The sequence below is a fragment of the Mus musculus genome, chromosome 14 (genome assembly GCF_000001635.26).
Source record: "Mus musculus strain C57BL/6J chromosome 14, GRCm38.p6 C57BL/6J".
In the NCBI taxonomy this organism is placed as follows: domain Eukaryota; kingdom Metazoa; phylum Chordata; class Mammalia; order Rodentia; family Muridae; genus Mus; species Mus musculus.
Genome location: NC_000080.6, coordinates 120,532,445 through 120,559,940, shown reverse-complemented (window position 1 = coordinate 120,559,940; position 27,496 = coordinate 120,532,445). Strand labels below are relative to the sequence as shown.

General features: G+C 41.6%; 1 long non-coding RNA gene across 1 annotated transcript; it reads right to left on the bottom strand.

Moving 5' to 3' along the window:
- Positions 1–311: 311 nt before the first annotated feature.
- On the bottom strand, positions 312–27,427 carry Gm41251. Its single transcript, XR_874978.1, has 3 exons — positions 27,335–27,427; positions 24,875–25,153; positions 312–476 (listed from the first exon to the last, which is right to left on the bottom strand). It is a non-coding gene; the product is annotated as a predicted gene, 41251 (long non-coding RNA).
- Positions 27,428–27,496: the final 69 nt, after the last annotated feature.

Sequence of the window (27,496 nt, the reverse complement as noted above, 5' to 3'; positions counted from 1 at the left end):
AGCTCTGACTCTGCTCTGTGGGGATCTCTAGTTTATTTTCATGGAAACACATATGATATGCTGCTGGTTTTTATTTTGCTGTATACAATAAGATATTCTCTTGCATTGTCTCAGCTCTGTTTACAAATGGTATTTTTGACCCTTTGGAGGGGGTTGTCAAACATCACTTTCAAGGGGTTGTCAAAGACCATTGGAAAACAGATATTTACATTTCAATTCATAACGGTAACAAAATTACAGTTATGAAGTAGCAATGAAAATAATTTTATGGGTGGGATCACCACAACACGAGGGGCTGTACTAGAGGACCACAGCATTAGGAAGTTTCAGAGCTACTGGTGTAGACTATAAACTCTTAGCTGCTCTCTTTAACCGCTCTGCCAGTTCCTTCTGTCTCTTGTGCACTCTGTTCACCTTGCTTATTGCTTCCCTGGTTCTTAAATCTTGTTACTCTCTCTTCAGGATTTTCCTTTAGTCTTTTAATTAAAGAAAGAAAGAACACAAAGTCAGAAAGAACACAAAGTCATGGGTTTCTTGAAGATGTGTCTAAGGATACTTTGTTTCTGTTGACCTTCCTCACCCCCACCTCAGCTCTCTGCCTACTTCCTGCTGGTAGCCCCTACATGGCCTTCATGCTATGCGTATTCCATTACTCTCCTCACTTCATACTTTAAGACCTCTTTGAGCCATTTCATGATCCCCTCCCTAGCTTCACACACACACACACACACACACACACACACACACACACACCTAATATTTATATAAGAAAGCACACCATCTTTGTCTTTCTGAATCTTGGTTACTTCACTTAATACAATAATTTCCAATTTTCTCTATTCTTTTTCTACAAAGGTACTCTTTTCTCTTCCTGGACTCATTTTTTTCCTCTCACTTTCAGTTTCATTATTTCTCTTTGGATGTCTTACTTACCTGCTTTATAATGGAGGAATATTTCATTTTCTATGTAACCAGTACTACTATCAATCTGGGATCACACTTTTGAGTGACATGTAAAAATACATGTATTTTTATTTATGTGTATTGTCTTGAATGTCTGTGTCACATGTATGTGTGTGCCCTCAAGGGCAGAAGATAGCATCAGATACCCTGGAGCTGAAGATAGGTAAGCCTCATGAGGTGGGGCACTGGGAACTGAACTTGGGTCCTACAGAAGAGCAGCAAGGGCTCTTAACCATTGAGCCCTAATTTGACATGTTTAAAGGCATAGATTATATAAATTGAGATTGTAGATTCACAAAGGGTAGTGTGTGTCCACCAATTCTCAGACTTTTCTCCTTAAACATAGTGGTTCCAGACAGTCCTTACCTTTACTGTCCTCTGGAAGAGATGGAGAGCATGGATATTTCCCTGTGGATTTAAGCATTAGGGTCAAGAGTTCATGGAAGAGCTTCCTATTAAATCGCATCTTACCTGGATACTGGCTCTTCCTGGCCTCCTCTAACCCTATAAGACATTGAACATCAGGCTCAAGTTCAGGGCAAACACATCTTCACCTTTGATTCACTGTGCCTGTTCTGGCTTCCGTTTTAGTTTTAGTCTGATGATTTGGATTTCTTACTTTCTTCTCAGCTTGTCGTATCTTTAAGATGATAGTTATTGGTTTTTGTTTTTATTTTATCCATCTTTTAAATTGTTTTGTTAGGAAGTTGTCAGATCATATATTAAAAACATCCTTAATATCAAACAGATGATGGTGACCAAAGAAAGAGCCTGGGGTAGAATATGGATGAATCAGTCAACAGGTAATAGAAACACACTATCTTGTGCAATTGGAAGTAATTTATAAGACCTGCAGTATCTGCCTCTAAATGACAGTGTGGCCTGGATTTTATTCTGAATTTCTTTAATATACGCTCATACTGCCTCAACCTTTGGGCCTTAGTAATGGTTTAGTGAATTCTCTTAATTTGCAGAAGTACAAGAAAACAAACTGTCGGTTTATTGATTGGTTTATTGATCATCCACACTATACATGCCAAGGATTCCTTTTTATACAATAAAGTTTGACACAATTTAAAATCATTTCTCAATACATGAGGGACTAGATTTGTTGTAAATTTCCTTCAAGCTTTGATTTTTCAAGGTTGATACGGAAGTCTTTTATTATCTCAGGACTGAAGGGACTTCTTTTCCCACTTTAGGCCCAAGCATATTACGAATTCTCACAACAAAATTGAGTGTTACTATATAGTTTTTAGTAATGTTAGTAGTACATGTTCAACCAGATCCGGTGTTTGATCATGTCTGAGTTTTCATGTCTTAATATATTGTCCTGTTGCTATGATAAAATATTGTGACAAAGGTTACAAGAGAGAAAGCATTTATTCGGCTCTCAATTCCAGGTTATCGTCCATCCCGAAAGCTGGCGTGTAAGGCAGCAGAGCAGTAGCTACAGCAAAGAAGCAGAGAGGGAAGGTGAATGCCAGTGTCCAGCTCACCTCCTCTATTCCACTCCAGGATCTCCTGCATAGGGAATGGTGCCACCCATAATGGGCAATTCCTCCCACCTCAATTAATGCAATCAAGATCATTCTCTCCAGTCTATACAATAACTTATTGAGAATCATTCCTCAGATGATTCTAGGTTGTATCAAGTTGACAATTCAAAGTAGCCATCACACCATACAGGTAGAATTCCTGTTTTTGGTGGGCAGTTCCGGTTACCTACACAGATGAAGATTGTATTTGATCATGGTGGCTTCCAAGTTACAGCTGGTTCATAGGAACTGTAAATCATTTTGTTTAGATGTCTCCATATTGCATTTCTTCATACCATCTTTCTTGGGATTTTTCAAAAGCAACAATGCATCTCAGTTTCTAAGGAGTCCTTCGCGGTTTTCTCAAATGCAAACAGCTTTAAATTTATGGATTAAGATTGGTATGGTGGCACACACTTTTAATTCCAGCACTAGGGAGGCAGAGATAGTTGGAACTCAGACAGTTTGAGACTAGCCTGGCCTACATAGTGAGTTCCAGGACAGTCAGGGCTATATGGTAAGATCCTGTCTCAAACAAACAAACAAACAAACAAACAAACAAATGGAGGGATGAAGGTTTGTTTTCTTATTTTATCTCATTCTTGTTCTTTCCTCAGCTGAACTTTTTCTCCTTCCTACTTGATTCGGTCTCTCGCACATCTTCCTTTTTTTTGTTTTATGTTTACATTGATAAATTTACTTTTGATAAGATTTGGAAGCTTTTTATGATTATTTTTTTTCCATTTTTTTATTAGGTATTTAGCTCATTTACATTTCCAACGCTATACCAAAAGTCCCCCATACCCACCCACCCCCAATCCCCTACCCACCGACTCCCCCTTTTAGGCCCTGGCATTCCCCTGTACTGGGGCATATAAAGTTTGCAAGTCCAATGGGCCTTTCTTTCCAGTGATGGCCGACTAGGCCATCTTTTGATATATATGCAGCTAGAGTCAAGAGCTCCGGGGTACTGGTTAGTTCATAATGTTGTTCCACCTATAGGGTTGCAGATCCCTTTAGCTCCTTGGCTACTTTCTCTAGCTCCTCCATTGGGAGCCCTGTGATCCATCCATTAGCTGACTGTGAGCATCCACTTCTGTGTTTGCTAGGCCCCGGCATAGTCTCACAAGAGACAGCTACATCTGGGTCCTTTCAATAAAATCTTGCTAGTGTATGCAATGGTGTCAGCGTTTGGATGCTGATTATGAAGTAGATCCCTGGATATGGCAGTCTCTACATGGTCCATCCTTTCATCTCAGCTCCAAACGTTGTCTCTGTAACTCCTTTCATGAGTGTTTTGTTCCCAAATCTAAGGAGGGGCATAGTGTCCACACTTCAGTCTTCATTCTTCTTGAGTTTCATGAGTTTAGCAAATTGTATCTTATATCTTGGGTATCCTAGGTTTGGGGCTAATATCCACTTATCAGTGAGTAAATATTGTGTGAGTTCCTTTGTGAATGTGTTACCTCACTCAGGATGATGCCCTCCAGGTCCATCCATTTGGCTAGGAATTTCATAAATTCATTCTTGTTAATAGCTGAGTAGTACTCCATTGTGTAGATGTACCACATTTTCTGTATCCATTCCTCTTTTGAGGGGCATCTGGGTTCTTTCCAGCTTCTGGCTATTATAAATAAGGCTACTATGAACATAGTGGAGCATGTGTCCTTCTTACCAGTTGGGACATCTTCTGGATATATGCCCAGGAGAGGTATTGCTGGATCCTCCAGTAGTACTATGTCCAATTTTCTGAGGAACCGCCAGACTGATTTCCAGAGTGGTTGTACAAGCCTGCAATCCCACCAACAATGGAGGAGCGTTCCTCTTTCTCCACATCCTCAACAGCATCTGCTTTCACCTGAATTTTTGATCTTAGCCATTCTGACTGGTGTGAGGTGGAATCTCAGGGTTGTTTTGATTTGCATTTCCCTGATGATTAAGGATGTTGAACATTTTTTCAGGTGTTTCTCTGCCATTCGGTATTCCTCAGGTGGGAATTCTTTGTTCATTTCTGAGCCCCATTTTTAATGGGGTTATTTGATTTTCTGAAGTCCACCTTCTTGAGTTCTTTATATATGTTGGATATTAGTCCCCTATCTGATTTAGGATAGGTAAAGATCCTTTCCCAATCTGTTGGTGGTCTTTTTGTCTTACTGACAGTGTCTTTTGCCTTGCAGAAATTTTGGAGTTTCATTACGTCCCATTTGTCAATTCTCGATCTTACAGTACAAGCCATTGCTGTTCTGTTCAGGAATTTTTCCCCTGTGCCCATATCTTCAAGGCTTTTCCCCACTTTCTCCTCTATAAGTTTCAGTGTCTCTTGTTTTATGTGAAGTTCCTTGGTCCACTTAGATTTGACCTTAGTACAAGGAGATAAGTATGGATCGATTCGCATTCTTCTACATGATAACAACCAGTTGTGCCAGCACCAATTGTTGAAAATGCTGTCTTTCTTCCACTGGATGGTTTTAGCTCGTCGAAGATCAAGTGACCATAGGTGTGTGGGTTCATTTCTGGGTCTTCAATTCTATTCCATTGGTTTACTTGTCTGTCTCTATACCAGTAACATGCAGTTTTTATCGCAATTGCTCTGTAGTAAAGCTTTAGGTCAGGCATGGTGATTCCACCAGAGGTTCTTTTATCCTTGAGAAGACTTTTTGCTATCCTAGGTTTTTGTTATTCCAGATGAATTTGCAAATTGCTCCTTCTAATTCGTTAAAGAATTGAGTTGGAATTTTGATGGGGATTGCATTGAATCTGTAGATTGCTTTTGGCAAGATAGCCATTTTTACAATGTTGATCCTGCCAATCCAGGAGCATGGGAGATCTTTCCATCTTCTGAGATCTTCTTTAATTTCTTTCTTCAGAGATTTGAAGTTTTTATCATACAGATCTTTCACTTCCTTAGTTAGAGTCACACCAAGATATTTTATATTATTTGTGACTATTGAGAAGGGTGTTGTTTCCCTAATTTCTTTCTCAGTCTGTTTATTCTTTGTATAGAGAAAGTCCATTGACTTGTTTGAGTTTATTTTATATCCAGCTACTTCACCGAAGCTGTTTATCAGGTTTAGGAGTTCTCTGGTAGAATTTTTAGGGTCACTTATATATACTATCATATCATCTGCAAAAAGTGATATTTTGACTTCCTCTTTTCCAATTTGTATCCCCTTGATCTCCTTTTGTTGTCGAATTGCTCTGGCTAATACTTCAAGTACTATGTTGAAAAGGTAGGGAGAAAGTGGGCAGCCTTGTCTAGTCCCTGATTTTAGTGGGATTGCTTCCAGCTTCTCTCCATTTACTTTGATGTTGGCTACTGGTTTGCTGTAGATTGCTTTTATCATGTTTAGGCATGGGCCTTGAATTCTTGATCTTTCCAAAACTTTTATCATGAGTGGGTGTTGGATCTTGTCAAATGCTTTTTCTGCATCTAACGAGATGATCATGTGGTTTTTGTCTTTGAGTTTGTTTATATAATGGATTACATTGATGGATTTTCGTATATTAAACCATCCCTGCATCCCTGGAATAAAACCTACTTGGTCAGGATGGATGATTGCTTTAATGTGTTCTTGGATTCAGTTAGCGAAATTTTATTGAGGATTTTTGCATTGATATTCATAAGAGAAATTGGTCTGAAGTTCTCTATCTTTGTTGGATCTTTCTGTGGTTTAGGTATCAGAGTAATAGTGGCTTCATAAAATGAGTTGGGTAGAGTACCTTCTACTTCTATTTTGTGAAATAGTTTGTGCAGAACTGGAATTAGATCTTCTTTGAAGGTCTGATAGAACTCTGCACTAAACCCGTCTGGTCCTGGGCTTTTTTTGGCTGGGAGACTATTAATAACTGCTTCTATTTCTTTAGGGGATATGGGACTGTTTAGATGGTCAACTTGATCCTGATTCAACTTTGGTACCTGGTATCTGTCCAGAAATTTGTCCATTTCGTCCAGGTTTTCCAGTTTTGTTGAGTATAGCCTTTTGTAGAAGGATCTGATGGTGTTTTGGATTTCTTCAGGATCTGTTGTTATGTCTCCCTTTTCATTTCTGATTTTGTTAATTAGGATTTTGTCCCTGTGCCCTCTAGTGAGTCTAGCTAAGGTTTATCTATCTTGTTGATTTTCTCAAAGAACCAACTCTTCGTTTGGTTAATTCTTTGAATAGTTCTTCTTGTTTCCACTTGGTTGATTTCACCCCTGAGTTTAATTATTTCCTGCAGTCTACTCCTCTTGGGTGAATTTGCTTCCTTATTTTCTAGAGCTTTTAGATGTGTTGTCAAGCTGCTAGTATGTGCTCTCTCCCGTTTCTTCTTGGAGGCACTCAGAGCTATGAGTTTCCCTCTTAGAAATGCTTTCATTGTGTCCCATAGATTTGGGTACGTTGTGGATTCATTTTCATTAAACTCTAAAAAAGTCTTTAATTTCTTTCTTTATTCCTTCCTTGACCAAGGTATCATTGAGAAGAGTATTGTTCAGTTTCCACGTGAATGTTGGCTTTCCATTATTTATGTTGTTATTGAAGATCAGTCTTAGGCCATGGTGGTCTGATAGGATACATGGGACAATTTCAATATTTTTGTATCTATTGTGGCCTGTTTTGTGACCAATTATATGGTCAATTTTGGAGAAGGTCCCGTGAGGTGCTGAGAAGAAGGTATATCCTTTTGTTTTAGGATAAAATGTTCTGTAGATATCTGTCAGGTCCATTTCTTTCATAACTTCTGTTAGTTTCACTGTGTCCCTGTTTAGTTTCTGTTTCCACGATCTGTCCATTGATGAAAGTGGTGTGTTGAAGTCTCCCACTATTATTGTGTGAGGTGCAATGTGTGCTTTGAGCTTTACTAAAGTGTCTTTAATGAATGTGGCTGCCCTTGCATTTGGAGTGTAGATATTCAGAATTGAGAGTTCCTCTTGGAGGATTTTACCTTTGATGAGTATGAAGTGTCCTTCCTTGTCTTTTTTAATAACTTTGGGTTGGAAGTCGATTTTATCCAATATTAAAATGGCTACTCCAGCTTGTTTCTTCAGACCATTTGCTTGGAAAATTGTTTTCCAGCCTTTCACTCTGAGGTAGTGTCTGTCTTTTTCCCTGAGATGAGTTTCCTGTAAGCAGCAGAATGTTGGGTCCTGTTTGTGTAGCCAGTCTGTTAGTCTATGTCTTTTTATTGGGGAGTTGAGACCATTGATATTAAGAGATATTAAGGAAAAGTAATTGTTGCTTCCTGTTATTTTTGTTGTTAAAGTTGGCATTCTGTTCTTGTGGCTGTCTTCTTTTAGTTTTGTTGTGGGATTATCTTCTTGTTTTTTCTAGGGCGTGGTTCCCGTCCTTGTATTGGTTTTTTTCTGTTATTATCCTTTGAAGGGCTGGATTCATGGAGAGATAATGGGTGAATTTAGTTTTGTCGTGGAATACTTTGGTTTCTCCATCTATGGTAATTGAGAGTTTGGCTGGGTATAGTAGTCTGGGCTGGAATTTGTGTTCTCTTAGTGTCTGTATAACATCTGTCCAGGCTCTTCTGGCTTTCATAGTCTCTGGTGAAAAATCTGGTGTAATTCTGATAGGCTTGCCTTTATATGTTACTTGACCTTTTTCCCTTACTGCTTTTAGTATTCTATCTTTATTTAGTGCATTTGATGTTCTGATTATTATGTGTTGGGAGGAATTTCTTTTCTGGTCCAGTCTATTTGGAGTTCTGTAGGCTTCTTGTATGTTCATGGGCATCTCTTTCTTTAGATTTGGGAAGTTTTCTTCAATAATTTTGTTGAAGATGTTTGCTGGTCCTTTGAGTTGAAAATCTTCATTCTCATCCACTCCTATTATGCGTAGGTTTGGTCTTCTCATTGTGTCCTGGATTTCCTGGATGTTTTGAGTTAGGATCTTTTTGCATTTTCCATTTTCTTTGATTTTTGTGCCGATGTTCTCTATGGACTCTTCTGCACCTGAGATTCTCTCTTCCATCTCTTGTATTCTGTTGCTGATGCTGGCATCTATGGTTCCAGATTTCTTTCCTAGGTTTCTATCTCCAGCGTTGCCTCACTTTGGGTTTTCTTTATTGTGTCTACTTCCCTTTTTAGGTCTAGTATGGTTTTGTTCATTTCTATCACCTGTTTGGATGTGTTTTCCTGTTTTTCTATAAGGACTTCTACCTGTTTGGTTGTGTTTTCCTGTTTTTCTTTAAGGACTTGTAACTCTTTAGCAGTGTTCTCCTGTATTTCTTTAAGTGAGTTATTAAATTCCTTCTTTATGTCCTCTACCATCATCATGAGAAATGCTTTTAAATCCAGGTCTACCTTTTCAGGTGTGTTAGGATGTCCTGGACTGGGCGAAGTGGGAGTGCTGGGTTCTGATGATGGTGAGTGGTCTTGGTTCCTGTTAGTAGGATTCTTACGTTTACCTTTCGACATCTGGCAATCTCTGGAGTTAGTTGTTATAGTTGTCTTTGTTAAGAGATTGTTCCTCTGTTGATTTTGTTACCCTTAATCAGCAGGCGTGGGAGACAAGCTCTCTCCTCTGAGTTTCAGTGGTCAGAGCAGTCTCTGTAGGCAAGCTCTCCTCTTTCACGGAAGGTACACAGTTATCTGGTGCTTGGACCTCCTCCTGGCTGAAGATGAAGGCCCAAAACAGGATCTTTCCCAGAAGCTGTGTTGCTTTGGCCAGGAAGGTGGCCGGTTGTCTGGAGCCGAAGATGGCGCCGCCTCAGAAGGTCTCTGGCTCTCGCCTGCCTCAGAAACGGCTGGCCTCTGTATTCCACACCTTCACCCGTGCAGCCTGCCCTCTGCGGAGTCCTGGAGCCAAGGAGACTCCCGCCGCCGGGGCCTGAGGCACAAACCTGTCGGGCCGGGCGGACCCCTGTGCACTCTTCATGATTATTTTTGTATTAAAATTTTATCTTATACCTTCATGTTATTTAGTTGAATATTTTGTGCTTAAAAACAATTACTTCTATTTAATCTTTGTTAATCTAGCATGAATAAAGCCTTTGAGTTTATAAGATCAATAATTTTAACTGATCTGAATAATGATTATAATATTTTCAAAATTATTCACATAGCTCAAAATTATTCATGTGAGTGCTTTGTATTTAATAAGTATAATCATAGAAATGTTAAAGATACATTTATGTGAATGAATGGTTTGAATTGAACCATTGCTTTCTGTGAGTTCTTCCTGGGTTTACTTGAATAGATTTTATGACTTATTTCAAATTCTATTTTTGGCTTTTCTTCTTTTTTGGTAATTCTTTCAGTTTTCATGTTGTTAGGACCCTACGTGGTCCTTGTGTAGTGTATATTAGGAGATTATGTTTGAAGCTCAGTTCTCAGGTCCCACTAGCTGTATTTAGGATCTCAGTAGTTAGCTGTGGTCATGATGTCCCTACTCAGGGTATAGACTATCAATACTGAAAGTCCTATAGGGAACTCCTCTAGCCTCCTTCATCTTTCTTGCACCACAGGGGATGAGTTATAGTGCAGTAGACACTGAAACCTTACTGTGTGTCTTTATGTGTTTATTTGGTTTGCATTATTATAAGAAAATAGCCAAGGCTGGGTGACTTGATAAAAATAAACAGTCTTGTTTCACTTCATTTTGAAGGATTGGGAGCCATGTATGATACTGGCCTTCCTGCTGGTAGAATCCTGAGGTAGGATAAGGATAAGACATCATATAGAAGATCCATAGGTGACTTTTCTGGTCTCTCCTTCCTCTTATACAACTATCAGATTTTTACTACAAATTGGGCCAAAAAACAATGGATAGAGAGGTCATAGGTCCCGTGTGTGTGTGTGTGTGTGTGTGTGTGTGTGTGTATGTGTGTGTGTGTGTGTGTGTGTGTGTGTGTGATTCTATTGTAGTGTTGTTAAATGGATATGGTGTCAAGTTATCATCTAAATACTTGTGTTTATGCCTATAGATTTATGCTGTTCTCACAGTGATCAGAGAAGATTCTTCAGAAGTGGATTCCAGTTAATTCTGAGTCATGTCAGGTCAAAGTATAGAGGACAAGTAACTTTGAAGTGTTCTATTCTAAGTGAACATCTGTATCACACTCTTCAAGACTTAGGAGCATGGCAAATGGGTAGGAAGATAGGGAAGTGGGGTGGTTTGAATAAGTTTGGGCACAATTGACTCATGTGTCATGATGCTTGACCCACAGGGAGTGACACTATTAGGAGGCATGTCCTTGTTGTAATAGATGTGTCCTTGTTGGAGGAAGTGTGCCATTGTGGGTATGGGCTTTGAGGTCCTATGCTCAAGCTCTGCCCAGTGTGGAAGAGACCCTCCTGCTGGCTACCTACAGAAACTAGTCTCCTGCTGCCGCCTGTGGATCAAGACATAGAACACTCTGCTCTTCCAGAACCATGACTGCCCAGACACTGCAATGCTTCCAGACATGATAATGGATGGAATCTCTAATAGTGTAAGTTGGCCCCAATTAAATGTTTGCCTTTGTCATGGTGTCTCTTCACAGCAATAAAACCCTAAGACAGGAAGTGAATGTGAAGTGCTGTCCTCTGGGTACACCAAGGCATCTATGTTCAGGACTTATGGTAGGTGTAGTTATATGCACAAGACTTAGTTGTAAACATTCCAACTTCAAGTCTCTGAAGAAAGAAATCAAAGAAGATCTCAGAAGATGAAAAGATCTACCATGCTCATGGATTGGCAGAATTAATATAGTAAAAATTAATATCTTGCCGAAAGCAATCTACAGATTCAATGCAATCCCCATCAAAATTCCAACTCAATTCTTCACAGAGTTAGAAAGGGCAATTTGCAAATTCATTTGGAATAACAAAAATCCTAGGATAGCAAAAACTATTCTCAACAATAAAAGAACCTCTGGTGGAATCACCATGCCTGACCTCAAGCTGTACTACAGAGCAATTGTCATAAAAACTGCATGGTACTGGTACAATGACAGACAGGTAGATCAATGGAATAGAATTGAAGACCCAGAAATGAACCCACACACCTATGGTAACTTGATCTTTGACAAGGGAGCTAAAACAAACCAGTGGGGAAAAGACAACATTTTCAACAAATGGTACTGGCACACCTGGTGGTTATCATGTAGAAGAATGTGAATTGATGCATTCTTATCTCTTTGTACAAAGCTCAAGTTTAAGTGGATCAAGGAAATCTACATAAAAACAGAGTCACTGAAACTTAAAGTGGGGAAAAGTCTCAAAGATATGGGCACAGGGGAAAAATTCCTGAACAGAACAGCAATGGCTTGTGCTGTAAGATTGAGAATCAACAAATGGGACCTTATAAATTTTCATAGCTTCTGTAAGGGAAAAGACACTGTCAATAAGACAAAAAGGCCTCCAACAGATTGGGAAAGGATCTTTACCAATCCTAAATCCAATAGGGGATGAATATCCAATATATACAAAGAACTCAAGAAGCTGGACTCCAGAAAATCAAATAATCCCATTAAAAAATGGGGCACAGAGCTAAACAAAGAATTCTCAACTGAGGAACACCAAATGGATGAGAAGCACCTGAAAAAATGTTCAACATCCTTAATCATCAGGGAAATACACATCAAAACAACCCTGAGATTCCACCTCACACCAGTCAGAATGGCTAAGATCAAAAATTCAGGTGACAGCAGATGCTGGTGAGGATATGAAGAAAGAGGAACACTCCTCCATTGCTGGTGGGATTGCAAGCTTGTACAACCACTTTGGAAATCAGTCTGGCGGTTACTCAAAAATTGGACATAGTACTACTGGAGGATCCAGCAATACATGTTGGAACATCATATGGGCATATACCCATATGATGTTCCAACATGTAATAAGAACATCTGCTCCACTATGTTCATAGCAGCCTTATTTATAATAACCAGAAGCTGGAAAGAACCTAGATGTCCCTCAACAGAGGAATGGATACAGAAATTGTGGTACATTTACACAATGGAATACTACTCAGCTATTGAAAACAATGACTTTATGAAATTCTTAGGCAAATGGATGGATCTGGAGGCTATCATCCTGAGTGACGTAACCCCATCACAAAAGAACTCACATGATATGCACTCACTGATAAGTGGATATAAGCCCAGAAACTTAGAATACCCAAGATACAATTTGCAAAACACATGAAACTCAAGAAGAAGGAAGACCAAAGTGTGGCTACTTCGTTCCTCCTTAGAACGGGGAACAAAATACCCATGGAAGGAGTTACAGAGACAAAGTGCGGAGCTGAGGTGGAAAGAAGAACCATCCAGAGGCTGCCATATCCGGGGATCCATCCCATAATCAGCCACCAAACACAGACACTATTGCATATGCCAGCAAGATTTTGTTGACATGACCCTGATATAGCTGTCTCTTGTGAGGCTATGCCAGTGCCTGGCAAATACAGAAGTGGATGCTCATAGTTATCTATTGGATGGAACACAGGGCCCCCAGTGGAGGAGCTAGAGAAGGTACCCAAGGACCTAAAGGGGTCTGGAACCCTATAGGAGGAGCAACAATATGAACTAACCAGTACCCCCCAGAGCTCGTGTCTCTAGCTGCATATGTATCAGAAGATGGCCTAGTCGGCCATCATTGGGAGTAGAGGCCCTTGGTCTTGCAAAGATTATATGCCCAATACAGAGGAATGCCAGGGCCAGGAAGCGGGAGTGGGTGGGTTGGGGAGCTCGGGGGAGGGAGGGTATAGGGGACTTTTGGGATAACATTTGAAATGTAAATGAAGAAAATAGCTAATAAAAATTGTTTTAAAAACAATTACTTCCTACTTATTAGACATGCAATTTCACATATAAGTATACACACACACACACACACATATACATTATACATACTCCTATATACATAAACATGTCTTTAAATGTTGTACAGTTGGATTCTCTATGACCTTTCTATGGTAACAAAGAATCTAGGGAGACCCTTTAATCTGCATGGGTAGGAGAAAGGTCCTTTTTTAGACAGCTTCAACTAGTTCTCTTCCTGCCATTCTACCCTAGGAACAGAGGTTTTTTTTTTTAACTGAAATTATTCATTTAATTTTTATGAATACCAAGTAAGGTATTACAAATATATGGCTCTTTGCTTTATTTTATTTTTTATTGAAAAAATATTTTTTCATAGAGTATATTCTGATTATGGTTTCCCTACCAGCTCATTCCAGACCCTCTCTATATCCTCTCCCATGTAAATCTCTCTCTCTCTCTCTCTCTCTTTCATCTCTCTCTCTGTGTGTATTTGTCTGTTTGTCTGTCTGTCTCTCTCTTACACACACACTAGAAAATAAGCAATCATTTAAAAGTAATAATAAAATAAGATAAAACAAAACAAACAAGCAAACTGAAGAAAAAGAGCCAACGAAAAGCACAAGAAATGCATGTAGATGCCCAGATACACACTCTCACACTCGCAGAAGTTTCACAAAAATGCAGAACTGGAAACTACAACATATATGCAAAAGATCCATAAGGTTAGATATATGCCCTGACAAAACTTGAGATGAAGGGTCTCCAAAAGTGCTATAGGGTTAATTTCATGAGGAATGAACTTTTAAAATGCTGTTGCTCGAAGTTCAAAATGTTGAGCTCACCCCTCTAAGTTCCACATAGCAATGAGATCGTGTTGAGTTCTCTCTGTGTTGTCTTCCCCGATTCATCTGTGCAGTCTCAGGTGTTGGCAATGTCAACTACGCACTATTGCTTCTTAGGCTGAGTAGCAGTATACTGTAAAGACAACGACACCCCTGTGCTCATGGCAGCAGTATCTGTGACAGTCAAGAGGAGGGGTTAACATCTACATTTAGTAGTCCCATTGATAGATCACGTGGGATTCTAGTTTTAGCCCTTCAAGGAACCACCATACTGTTTTGTATGAATGGTTAGTTTACATCCCCACCAACCGTGTGCAGGTATCTCCTATCGTGCATACACAGGTATGCACAACTTCCCAATACTGCTTGTCTTTTGTTTTTCTGATGACAACCATTCTAACTGGGGTAAGGTTGATGAATTTTGACTTGTGCCTTCCTGATGATGTATGATAGACTAGAATGATGGAGAAACCAAGGATAGTTGGGGGGGAGGGGTAGATGGGGGAGGGGGAGCATTGGGTGGAGGATGAATGTCCTCACACATAAAATTCCAGAGATGGTATGGCAAGGAAGCTATGGTTAGTGGAGGCGTACCTTGAGAAGTATAAGAGAGTAGATGTTAAATACTTTACCATAAACATGTTAAATGTGGATACTGGAGAGGTAGCTTTAGTGGTTCAGAGCACTGGCTGCTCTTGTAATCCACCTGCATAGTTTCCAGAGCCCACACGGTGGCTCACAGGCTTGTAACTTCAATTCTAGATAAGCCAATGACTTCTTCTGGCCTCAGAGAGCTCCTGCACATACATGGTTCACCTACACTCATTCCAACACACATATAGACACATAAAAATAAATTTAGCCATGATAATCATTTGCAGTTATGAATTTGTTAGGCTTGCAGGCATTTACCACCATGCCTAGCTTCTGTCAATTTTTCAAGAGTTGAAAATGAAACAGAAGCCTCAGCACGGTGACTGTCCTCGGATCATCCGGTCACACCAAGGACTGTGGTGTAGAAGGCACACTCTCTCTCTGCTCTGCAATGTTGTCTCTTTGCATGAATGTCAAAAGGACACAGTTTGTTTCTTTCCTTGGCTTTGCAAGTTTCTTTGAGTGAGGTCTTGCCTCTGTTCTTTCTGTCAGCTGCACTATCTTCGATCAGCATCCTGCTCTGACCTCATAGGACAGGGATGTGGAAGTCCTTTGGTGATAAGAGCTACTTCCTGCTTAGAATCTGGGTTAGTGTATGTATGTGTATATTGGTACGCATACACGAACATCATATATACACACTTACATATACATTCTACTCTCGGCAACCTTTGTTGTTTCTTCAATACTGCAGAAGTGACACCATTAAATGCTCTTAAGTGAAGGACGGCCTTCTGATAGGAGGTAGCCTGGTGTTTTCCCTTAGCCATTATTGTCATCAGATTCTTGTCATTCTAAGTCCTTCATTCAAAGTGTGTGGCTCAACTTTTTCATAAAAGAAAGCCAGTGGGGAGGCCTTCCTGTGAGGAATATCTTGGTTAGTAAATGGCAGTCAGTAAGTCCTTCAATATCAGTGGATTAGAAATAAAGTACATGAGACAAATATAAAGGAAGGGAAAATCACGCCCGGGCACTTCTTTTTAGTGTCTGAGGCTTTACATGCACAGACCAGAATAAACTTGTTTACAAAAGATGATCTGTATTCCTTCCGACACTCCACTCTGGATTAATAGCATTCGGAAGGAAGTGATACACAGGCTGATTCAACTTCCCCCAAGCAAAAACAGAAATACCATAAGCTATTGTCCTTCTGGAAGTCACAGCAACGTCAAAAGTTAAGGTGGTCCAGACATGACCCATATGCAGGAGAATTTATAATTTCCATCTTTCCCTTTAGGAAGACTTTGCTTTGACTATGCCGTGGCCTGGCAGCGATACTTTCTAATTAAGTGTGAAGCGAGTGCAGATGGTCTGATGGTCAATCTACAGTCAACAACAATTGTAAAATGACACTTCAACCAGGTTTTGCCTCTTTCTTCATGTATACCAAGAACAGTTAAAATGAGAATACCGCATGCAATTGGAAAGTGTAGATGAACCTAAGGTTTTTGGGAATGGCTGATTAGTTAGTATCTTAGTTCATGGACACACATGGAAATGAAAAGTCAGAAATAAAATATAGGGTCTTATTATCTGCTGCACTGTCCAATTAGTTCAATAGACTTTTTAGCTTAACATAGCTAAATACTCTTAAAGAAAAATGAGACAAAAACATACAGTATTTTAAAAGAATACTACCGGAGTGAGATTCCTAGCACCCATGAAGGTCAACTCACAGCCACCTGTCACTCCAGAGCCAGGGGATCCACACCCTCTTCTTGTCTTTGGGGTAGCTCCCCGTATGTGTGTTCACAAATACACCATACACACATTAATAAAAAATGAAGAAGATTAAGAGTTATAAGGTAGACTAGTAAGCCAGAAAATGCCAGGGTGTTGAGGTTGGAATGGAGACATCCCCAAGTGGCTCAGGTTTTAAGTGTTTGTTCACTAGTTGGTGAGAGGCTGTAGGACATTTAGAATGGGGGACTTGGGGGTCATTCTTTGAGGTTACACCCAGACTCTGCTTCCTGGTTTACCACAACCTCTAAAACGTGCTCCCATCAACCATAGCCGAGCTGTCTCTCCCAGGCTCTGCTTGCTATGATGAGCTGAAACCATGAGCCCAATACCCACTTTCAACCCAGGAGGGAAGGTGTTAGAAAGGGAGTTATCGGGAGAGGGAGGCATAAAGACTGGGTCAAAGGGCCAGTTTTCTCCTGATAAAAGGGCACTATGCTGGCAAATGGCCACTTCTTCCTTATTGCAATGAAGTCACAGGTTGTAACTTTTTACATTTTGTGAGTTTTTCTTGAGCATCGTTTTGTTTCCAAGAAAAACAAACAAAACAACAACAACAAAAAAAAAACAAACCAAGAGTAAAAATCTGCCAACCTCCAGTTCTTAACGCTAATTCCTAATTCGATGACTGCATTTGGCCTTCAAGAGGCCACTGTGTAGTATGACAAACACTTTCTAAAGGGAACATAGCTGACCTCGAATGAACTAGAGATTTCCAATACACAGTGGGAGATGGGTCTGTTTACTTGCTTAAACAAAGGATTCGTTCTAAAAGAAAATCAAGCGGCGAAGAAACGATTAATATTGTGAAAGTCCCTAATCTTTCCAACACACCCAATCCCACTTCCTAGAAAAACAGATGGGCCCCCTTTCAAATGCTTTCCACGCCTGTGCTGTCAAGCTTCTATTACACACAATTCACACATATTTTAGTACACAGACGAGATTATTTACATCCTCTTTTGTAATACAGCTTTGGATATTATTTTCATTGCCACAAATGCAGGACATTACTAACAGACGATATTGAAATTGATTTCCCTTTGTTTTAATGGTTGACACAGTTTTGAATTTTTTTTTTTAACTTCATTGGCTCTGTGATTGAAAACAAACCAAGAGTTGTAGACAATCAAACTTCAAACCAAGACAAATAGCATGCTCATGAGAAAATCCATTTCCTCCTGAGTGGATCAGAAGTTGGGACTCGGATGAACTGTCACTCCTCAGGTGGCAGAGGAGGAGAGAAGGAGAGGACATTCCAGAAAGGGACCAATGGGAATAAAGGCCTGAGAGCACCTCCATGGGCCTTATAACTCGGAGGTGAAATGACAACTGCAAGGTTCTGAAGGGGCTGCACAGAAGTCACCGTGGGTCATCACCAACTTCCACAATGTGACCCAATAACAAATTCAAGTAACGGGAAGTTCCCTTAAAGATGTGCCCATGCAGGTGAGTTCTTGAGACAGAAGTCTGACTAGAAAGAGAACAGAAAGTCACGGCCGTGACACCTGACCTCACCCAGTCTCACGGGTAGGCTGGCCCATGTTTGGTTACTAGTTGCGTGGTAGAAAATGGACAGGGTGAGACGTGGGGATGGATTTCTTGTGAGATGCTGTTCATCTTTGTTGAATCTCTAAGATGAAAAACTCTGTAAAACAAGAGAGGAGGCTGTAACAGAAGTTGCAGTGTCTGTTTTAGCTCACACAGTGATGCTCTTTCAGGGGCCTAAGTACTTTTCTGCAGAAATCTGCCTTAGCTTAGTGATTCGATCACTAAGGGTCTGCCTTGGTGAGATCATCTACTTGGTCAACTCTTAGGGATTCCCCTGTCCTCTTGAAGCACACTCATCCCAGCCCACGGCTAAACAAACGGCTTCCAGTTGTCTTGTGTTCCTAGGTAACTTTTATTTATTTCTGTGCATGCTTGTATGTAAGTGCATGTGTTTGTGTGTGTAGGTGTATGTGTATATACATGTATGTGTGTGTGTGTGTGTGTGTGTAGGCATATATGTGTGCTTGTGTGTGCATGTTTGGAGTGTGTGTGCTTGTGAGTATGTGAGTGTGTTTGCATGTGTGTGTGTGCATGTGTGTGTGAGCTTGTGTGTGTGTGTGCTTGTGAGTGTACATGTGAGTGTGTGTGAGTGTGCATGTGAGTGTGTGTGCATGTGTGAGAGTGTGTATGAGTATGTGTGTGAGTGTGTGAGTGTGTGTGTGAGTGTGTGCTATAGGACATATATGAAGGTAAGAGGACTATTTATGGAAGCTGGTTCTTTCCTTTTGCCACGTGAACTCCAGGGATGGAATTCACGTTGTCAGCCCACTAATTTTTAATTCTTTTAGTGAGATTTAGTTTGGGGTTAGAATTTTTTCCTGCAATTGTTGTTTAAGGAAGTAAATTTGAACTTCATGGAATTACCAATCATTACTTATTTTCATACCTAAAAATAATTTTATACTGTTTAGTGTGATATTTGCAACTACATTGTTCTGTTAATGAATTGAGATTTTGTATTTTTGAAATCATAAAATAATTATGCCATTTCCACCTTCCTTTCCCCCCCTCCAAATCGTTCCATGTGTTCCCCCTCCACATGTCTCTTTCAGATTCATGGTTTTTTCTTTAATTTCACATATATTATATAATTTCATATCTATGTAATCCTAAATACAACCTGGTTAGTTGGCATAATGTTCCTTGCATGTATGTTTTCAGGGTTGAATATTTGGCTATAGATAGCCAGGTTGTGTGCTCTTCCTTGGAGGAGACATTCTCTCTCTCTTCCCCCTCCCCTCCCCTTTCCCGCCCCCCTCCCATCCTCTCCCCCTGTCCTTCTCCCCCACTCTCTTTCTCTCTGTCTCTCTCAGTGTTTTTTAGTTTGCCTGGAGTCTTACTGACATGGCTGCCAACCCACGGCCTGAACAAGGACACCATCAATAGAATGCTAACATGGATGGGAGAATATATTTTTAAAGTAAACAGAAAAATAAAACAGAACAAGGTGAGCTTAATTAGTGAGGTAGCTAGACAGACAGGCGAACCATGGGAAGGATGGGAGGTCTCACTACAGACTCCACCAAGAACCAAGACTTCCAACACAACAGCCACGGAAGGCCGATCTACCTTCTAATGATCTTTTAGACCTGGCACCTGAACCCCATTTGTAGTGAAAGGACTCATCCTAACCTACACGTGAAGTTCTAGCAGTTCCTGGTTTTACTTTATTGGATTGTGATCCCATCGGAAGAGTCTCTGTAGCCTTTATTCATCTTGGGTGTCATAAAGAGGAGAGATGCAGGTATGCTATGGGGTAGGAATCCCCTTGAGACTGGCTGAACAATAAAATCCCAGAAAGTCTCCAGCATCCCACATGCAGCCACTGTTAGGACTCGTACGTGCACATCCTCTTTGAGAAGTGCACACTAATGTTTTCGGGGGGGGGTAGGTTCTTCCCAAGGGCTTCCTTTCTCTTAATCTTGGTGCTTATAAATCTATGCTAAATGTCTTCCCAGACAAAGCATTTCTGTCCTGCAGGCTGCCTCTTCCGAACTGTCTGTTTCCTTTGTGGACAGAAGCCTTTCAGGTTCATGAGGTCACATTGGTCAACCGTTAGCTATATTTCCTGATCCGAGTTCTCACTGTATGCTCTATGCTGTGTGTTGTGTGTACTGTGCTATGTGCTGTGGTGTGTGTGTGTGTGCTGTGGTATGTGTGTGCTATGTGTGCTTTGTGTGCTGTATGCTGTGTGTATGCTCTGTGTGTGTGCTGTGCATGTGTGCTGTGTATGTGTGCTGTATGTTGTGTGCTGTGTGTGTGCTGTGTATGCTGTGTGTGTCTGTGCTGTGTGTGGTGCTGTATGTTGTGTGCTGTGTGTGTGTGCTGTGTGTGTGTGTTGTGTGTGTATGCTGTGTATGTGCTGTGTGTGTGTGCTGTATGTTGTGTGTGTGCTGTGTGTGTGTGCTGTATGTTTTGTGTGTGCTATGTATGTGTGCTATGTGTACTGTGTGTCCTGTATGCTGTGTGTGTGCTGTGCATGCTGTGTGTTTGTGTGCGTGCACTGTGTGTGTGCTGTGTGTGTGTGCTGTGTATGTGTGCTGTATGTTGTGTGCTGTGTGTGCTGTATGTTATGTGCTGTGTGTGTACTGTGTATGCTGTATGTGTGCTGTATGTTGTGTGTGTGCTGTGTATGTGTGTATATGTGTGTGCTGTATGTTGTGTGTGTGCGCTGTATGCTGTGTGTATATATGCTGTGTGCCATGTGCTGTGTGTGTGTGTGTGTGCTGTATGCTGTGTGTGTGTGTGCTATGTATGTGTGCTGTATGTGTGTGTGCTGTGTGTGCTGTATGCTGTGTTTGTATGCTGTGTGCCGTGTGCTGTGTGTGTGCTGTGTATGCATGCTGAATGTGTGTGTGCTGTGTGTGTGTGTGCTGTATGTGTGTGTGTGCTGTATGCTGTATTTGTATGCTGTGTGCCGTGTGCTGTGTGTGTGCTGTGTATGTATGCTGAATGTGTGTGTGCCGTGTGCCGTGTGTGTGCTGTAATGAATCCTACCCTCTCTTGTAAGAACGTCTCAGGTTCAGGTTCTGTGTTGAAGTCACTGGTCCATTTAGAGTTATACTAAGTGTGGAATAGGAGTTAAGTTCCTTCTACACATGAACATTCCATTTTCCCAGGACCATTTGTTGAAGATCCTATCTTTCCCAGATTGTGTATTTTTGGAGACTTTGTCAAAACTGTGGTGGCTGCCGTTGCATCGATTTGAGTCTGGGTCTTCTATTCCTTCCTGTTTTTCTGTGTGTCTGACTGCTCCAGCACCACAGTATTGGTATTGCTATAGTCCTGTAATATTTGTGTTATATCCGTAGCAAAAATGCTACTGTCTGCCTTAATCAGAAAAGCCCCTCTGTCCAGTGGATGGTGACGAACGTAGACTGTAGACGCAAGGCCTGAGAGCAAGTGGAGGACAAGTGCCAGGCCTGCGTTAGATATTTATAGTAGGGTCTCTAAGGCTCAGGGAACAGGACAAAAGAGGTGGAAGAAAGAATGTAAATGCCAGAGATGTGGGGAGGTCACCTGGGAAAGGCAAAGCCATTTTGAGCAGGGGAACTCACAGCAGCTTTAACACCTGTGCTGAGTCTGCATAAGATTCTGTCTCTCAACAGCCAGGCATGATGGGGAGGTGGGGGAGGTGAGTGGGGAGGGAGCGGAGGGGGAGCTGGGAAGAGCTGGGGGTCATTGCCCTCAGCTCTGTGCTCCCTGATGATAGTTCCAGTCCAAGGGTCATGATGCCGACCCTGGTGAGACTAAATCACAAAGCTAAACCACACGCCTTGATGTAAGGAGAGACTGGGAGAGATGGGGGTACTGATGGCGGCATTGGGAGCAAGGGAAGAAGGCGTGGAGGGGGAGAAAGTAGTCAGAGTATATCATATGCGTGCATGGCATTGCTAAGTAAAATAGATCAATTAAAAATTAAAATAGGATGTCAGCTCTGCTTTGAGCTTCTCTTCCCTTGTAAAGCTGAGGACCTGGCATTACCTCAGGCAGAGGACGATGTCAGGCCGCTGGTGACAACACAGAGCTGTACCTCCATGGCTGACATCGCTGACAGCAGCACCTGCTTCTCGCAAACTTCCTCACTCTTAACTTCAGATCCAACGGAAATGAATTTTCATAAATCTTAGGATATCTCCCATATTGCTGTCAGTATTTCTGTCACAGAAATACTGGCTATTGGAGAGCGAAGCTGGCACGCGGAGAGTGGAGAGTTCAGTTATTCACGTCACTGAAAATGAATTTTGGGGGAAAAAAAGCGTGATCCTAACACACAACTGCTTAGATGCTTTTATAAGTTGGAAAACAGTGTTGAAATATCTGTCTGCATAACCGTCCGAGGACGGTCTCTGAGTCCCATGACCACTAAGGCACATTTCCATTGCACATTTCCAGGAACAAATGTTGTAGGTAGCTGTAAAAAAAAAACAAAAAAACAAAAACAAAAACAAAAACAAACTTTTTTTTTTCCTAAGCAAGCAGAATCTGTGGTTTGAGCAGACAGCTGTGGTAATGAGTTCTAAGGGAAGTTTCTCAAAAGCATTTGTCTCCCCAAAATAAGTGGTAGGTGCACGAGCTTTGCAGAGTTCAGCACACTAAACTATCCAAGGAATAAATTATTAACTCATACCCTCTCTCTACTTACTCCTACAGTTTCCAGGCAAGGGTCTTTAGAATAACTTCATCTTAATTTTTAGTATAATTTCATCATAATACAGGTAGTAATTTGATTTTGCTACATGTATATACATCTTTTCTTTTTTCATTCAAATTTGACTTGTCAGAGAAGTTCTGTTTCCGTGTGTGTGTGTGTGTGTGTGTGTGTGTGTGTATGTGTGTGTGTGGTGTGTGTGTGTGTTTTCTCTGTATAACAGAGTCCTGACTGTCTTGGAACTTACTCTGTAGATGAGGCTGTCCTCGAACTTACAGAGATCTACTTACCTCCACTGGAACTAAAGGTGTGTGACACCACGCCCAGCTGTCTCCTTTATTTTTGATGTAGACTACTTGATGTATCTTTCCATATGGCTTCACGTTTCCTGAAATATGTGTTGAATTTTCTAGGTAGATGGTTGGACACAAACCCAGCAGTTTTGATGACCTACAAACGGTGACCAGGCATTAGTGGCTCCTCCGTTCTTGGTCGACTTTTTCCATTGGAGATGCTTCAGTTTGTTTCTTGTTATTGATTTCCTCTTTATACTCCATCTGATACCACAGCCACCTCTCCAGTAGTGTTCTCCTCCATGCCTAACAACAAATGCAGTCTTCCCCAGACTTCAAAAAGCCTGTGGCATACACACATGCATACTTGGGCTGACCAGTCCTGGGTTGGCCATTTTTTAGACACTAGACCAACCATTCACCTACTCTATGGCTGTTTTGTGTATCAACTTGTCATACGGTAGAGTTATCACAGAGAAAGGAACCTCTCTTGAGGAAATGCCTTCATGAGATCCAGCTCTAAGGCTTTTTCTCAATTAGTGATCAAGGGTGGAAAGGCCCATTGTGGGTGGTGCCATCCCTGGGCTGGTAGTCCTGGGTTCTATAATAAAGCAAGCTGAGCAAACCTGGGGAAGCAAGCCAGTAAGTAACATCCCTCCATGGCCTCTGCATCAGCTCCTGCTTCCTGACCTGCTTGAGTTCCAGTCCTGACTTCCTTTGGTGATGAACACCAGTGTGGAAGTGTTAGTTGAATAAACCTTTTCCTCCCCAACTTGCTTCTTGGTCCTGATGTTTATGCAAGAATAGAAACCCTGACTAAGACACCCACCAACAGAACGTCATGGAAAAAAATGGTCACGTTGAGCACAGCAGAAGATTGTGCATAAATGTTCTCACCACTCAGAGAGCTCAGCTTAGATTCAGTTGTGCAAGCTTTGAGGCTTGAGTCCTGCCCTCCTTTCCATGTGTGAGTTCCATGCTGATCTTAAGGCAGAGTTTGTCGTGAGGAGCAGACACCACCTGTAACATTGCTCTGTAACTCAGGAAGCCCTGGATCCAGGCTGAAGTCGAGAATAGCCATGGGTTGACAAACAGTTGTTGGCTTTGCGGTGTTAGTGGGGCTTACCCTGCACAGCCAGCCCTTCAGGAGCTCTTAGAAAATTACTGAATTTGAACCTAGGAAAGATTTTAAAATCATGGATCCAATGTGTCTTTGGAGACGCTTCTTAAGTGTGAAGAGGAATCTTGAAGAAGACCATGTGTTCAGATTGACTGAGCACATGAGAAAATTAGCTGTCCCTGACCAGACCACACAAATGTGAAAGGAAGTGTTCCGTACCACAGTGAGGAGTCAGCAAGATAGATGCTAACGAGGGAAACGCTGGGGGGATGAGCAACAAGGATGGATTGAGGAATGGTATTTAACTGTAAAGTTTCCTGTGGGAAAAACTAAGCAAGTATTTAAAACAGTAGGAAGAAAGTGCCATGGGGAATGTTAGCCCTTCTTTAATGCAGTGATATTGGCAGAAGTACAAGAAGAGCCTGCACTTATAACCATTTCCCAAATCCTCAATTCCTCAAACCATCTACTTAGGCAGAGAGGGGAATCCAAGCTGTCAGTTGGGAGATGAACGAAGTGATTCTGTTGACAAATAATTTTCAAAACCTGAGGGACAGTTTAGGGTCATTCATATGCAAATTTAAAATGACTCTGTGGCGGGGAGGGGGAGTGCAAATGGACAATGTAAAGATTTATTGATTGATTGGCTTCTGCTGCCTAAAGCATAGAAAAGGGCATCAGGTTCACAGGAAACCATCTGGGACCACACACATTGGGACACTGAAGCCTGTGTGGTAAGACAGCAGAGCTGCAAGACCCCTAAGTGGGAACAGGACAGGAAATTCTGAACTCACCATTGTTGATTTTGGGACTCTCCAAGGCCTGGGAAATCCTTGCTTCCATTCTCCCCACTAGAGACTTGTTGGCTTCCAGACAAACATGACAGAGACTAGACAAGGCCAGTCTGCTGCACGGGAGAGGCTCCAGGGACCACACTCACCAGCTGCTGTTGGCACTGCTGGAGAATGATCCTCAACCTTGGGGCAAAGCTTCTCCATCGGGGCAAAGCTTCTCCACTGGGGCAAAGCTTCTCCACGTCTTCCTCACTTGCCTCCAGCACTTTACTGGGGCCGCTGTGGTGGAAAGGAGATTGTATACATGGCTGTTCTCATGCAGATATTTTGATCTGTGTGCCATGTTCACAGTCTCTGTATGGCCCTTCTCAGAAACAGTTTTGTGAATAATTTAATTTAACTGGTCAACCCAGTTCAGTTTTTAAGAAGACAACTTGGTTAAATCAAAGACACACCAAAAGTTGAAGGTACTGTTGGCTCAGAGGGGAAAGGCCCCTGCTGCACAGCCTGATGACCTAAGTTCTAGTTCTAGTTCTGGTACAAGGAGAGAATGACCCTGAAAGTTGTCCTCTGACCTCTGCATGTGTGCACAGGTCATATGCCAAATCAAACCATTTTTTCAAAGTTCAAGGTAAGAGGAATAAGTAGCCTCTCTGGTAGGATCAGCAACTTTACAGCCTAGCAAAGCTGTAATCCTAGGCAACCCCTTTTTCCACATTCCATCCTGACTTGACGATCCAACAGCCAGCCACTTCCCCACTATAATGGAGGTGTATGATCTGACTGTGCTCAGGGAGCTGACAGCAGGAGCCAACGGATGTGCCAGATTCCAAGGGTGGTCCCTCAACTCAACTTCATACTCTCTAACACACTCCCCTCATTTAAAATTTTCCCATGCAACTTATTCCTTCTTGATACACTGGATGTTTTATTTTATTTTATTTTATTTTTTTATTATCACAATTCTTACTTTGGTTCTTTGGTTTGGTTATGTAGGGTCTTGCTACGTAAATCAGGTTGTACTTGTGCCTTAGATTTTCTGATATTCCTGCTTTAGGGTCCCAAATGCTGATTACAGGTGCATGCCAACACACTCTTTTTCTTCTTTTTTTTTTTCTGATTTTTTAAATTCATTTATTACATGTATGTGGGTACACTGTTGCTGTCTTCAGACACACCAGAAGAGGGCATCAGACCCCATTACAGATGGTTGTGAGCCACCATGTGGTTGCTGAGAATTGAACTTAGGACCTCTGGAAGAGCAGTCAGTGCTCTTAACTGCTGAGCTATCTCTCCAGCCTCCACACTCAGCTTTACTCTGTGTGTGTGTGTGTGTGTGTGTGTGTACACACATGTACATGTACTCTTGTGTGTGCATGTATTGATGTGTATGCAGGAGTGCATGTATTGCGCACATGTGTGTAGAAGCCAAAGATTGATGTTGAATGTCTTTTTCAGTTTTTTTTCCCACCTTGATTTCTGAGACAGGGTCTCTCTCTGAACCCAGAACTAACCAAGTCAGCTGACTGGCTGGCCAGAGAGCTGCATGGTTTGTGTATCTCCCCTGCCCCACTGCTGACACTGGAATTACACAATGTCATTGCACTGGGCTTTTTTACGCAGATGTTGGGGATCTGAGCTCAGGTCTTCATGCTTGCATGGAAAGTAAATTTTGACTGAGCTATCTCTTCGATCCTGATTTACTTCTTTCAAACAAAAAAATTGACTCTCTGTCTCTTCTGTTTGTCTCTGTCTGTCTGTCTGTCTCTCTGTCTCTACTTCTCTCTGTATGTCTGTTTCTCTGTCTCTGTCTGTCTATCTGTCTCTTAATCTTTATGTTTCTTTGTCTCTGGCTATATCTGTCTCTCCCTCTCTGTCTCTCTGTGTCTATCTCTCCCTCTCTGTTTCTCTGTCTCTGTCTATCTCTCTCTGTTTCTGTCTCTACCTGTCTGTCTGTCTCTGGCTCTCTCCTTCTCTCTGGCTCTCCCCCCCCTCTTTCCCTCTTTCTGACTCTGTCTCTGTCTCTCTCCCTTTCCTTCTCCCTGCCTTGTGCATGCATTCACACACAAGCTAACGAGAGCACTATCTTTGTCTTTTCCAAATGTTTGATACAGAATAGGTGCCTAATAAATATCTGCTGAATTAATAAACAAGGGTTCAGATGTTGTGTTCCCTGAGATGAGAGTCTGACCTTCTCTTGCATCTCACTCTGCAGCTTTGCTCTGTGTAACTGTCAGATGTGTGAGGTTGTCCCATGACCCACTAGAAATGGCTTTGTTCCATGTCCAGATGTTTCCTAAACACCACTCAGGACAACAGCCAGAGACTAAGGCAGTTCACTGACCCCTTGCCAAGGGCTGTTTCATTATCTGCAGCCTGCAGTTACTATGGACAAAGAAGAGGCCATCTTCCCATGGTATTTATCCTGATGCCCCATCCGGCCCCGAAGCTCGCTCTTACCTTCCTAGCTGGAGCAAGCCTTCCCTCAGCTTCAGCTATTTATAGTCCAATCAACTGGCTGCCAGATATTTGTTTCTCCTTCCAGATTCTGACTCCACCATATCCCCTCTGCTTTCTGTCCAGGAAGGCTGATTTGCATGGACACTATCAAAGGAATCCTAG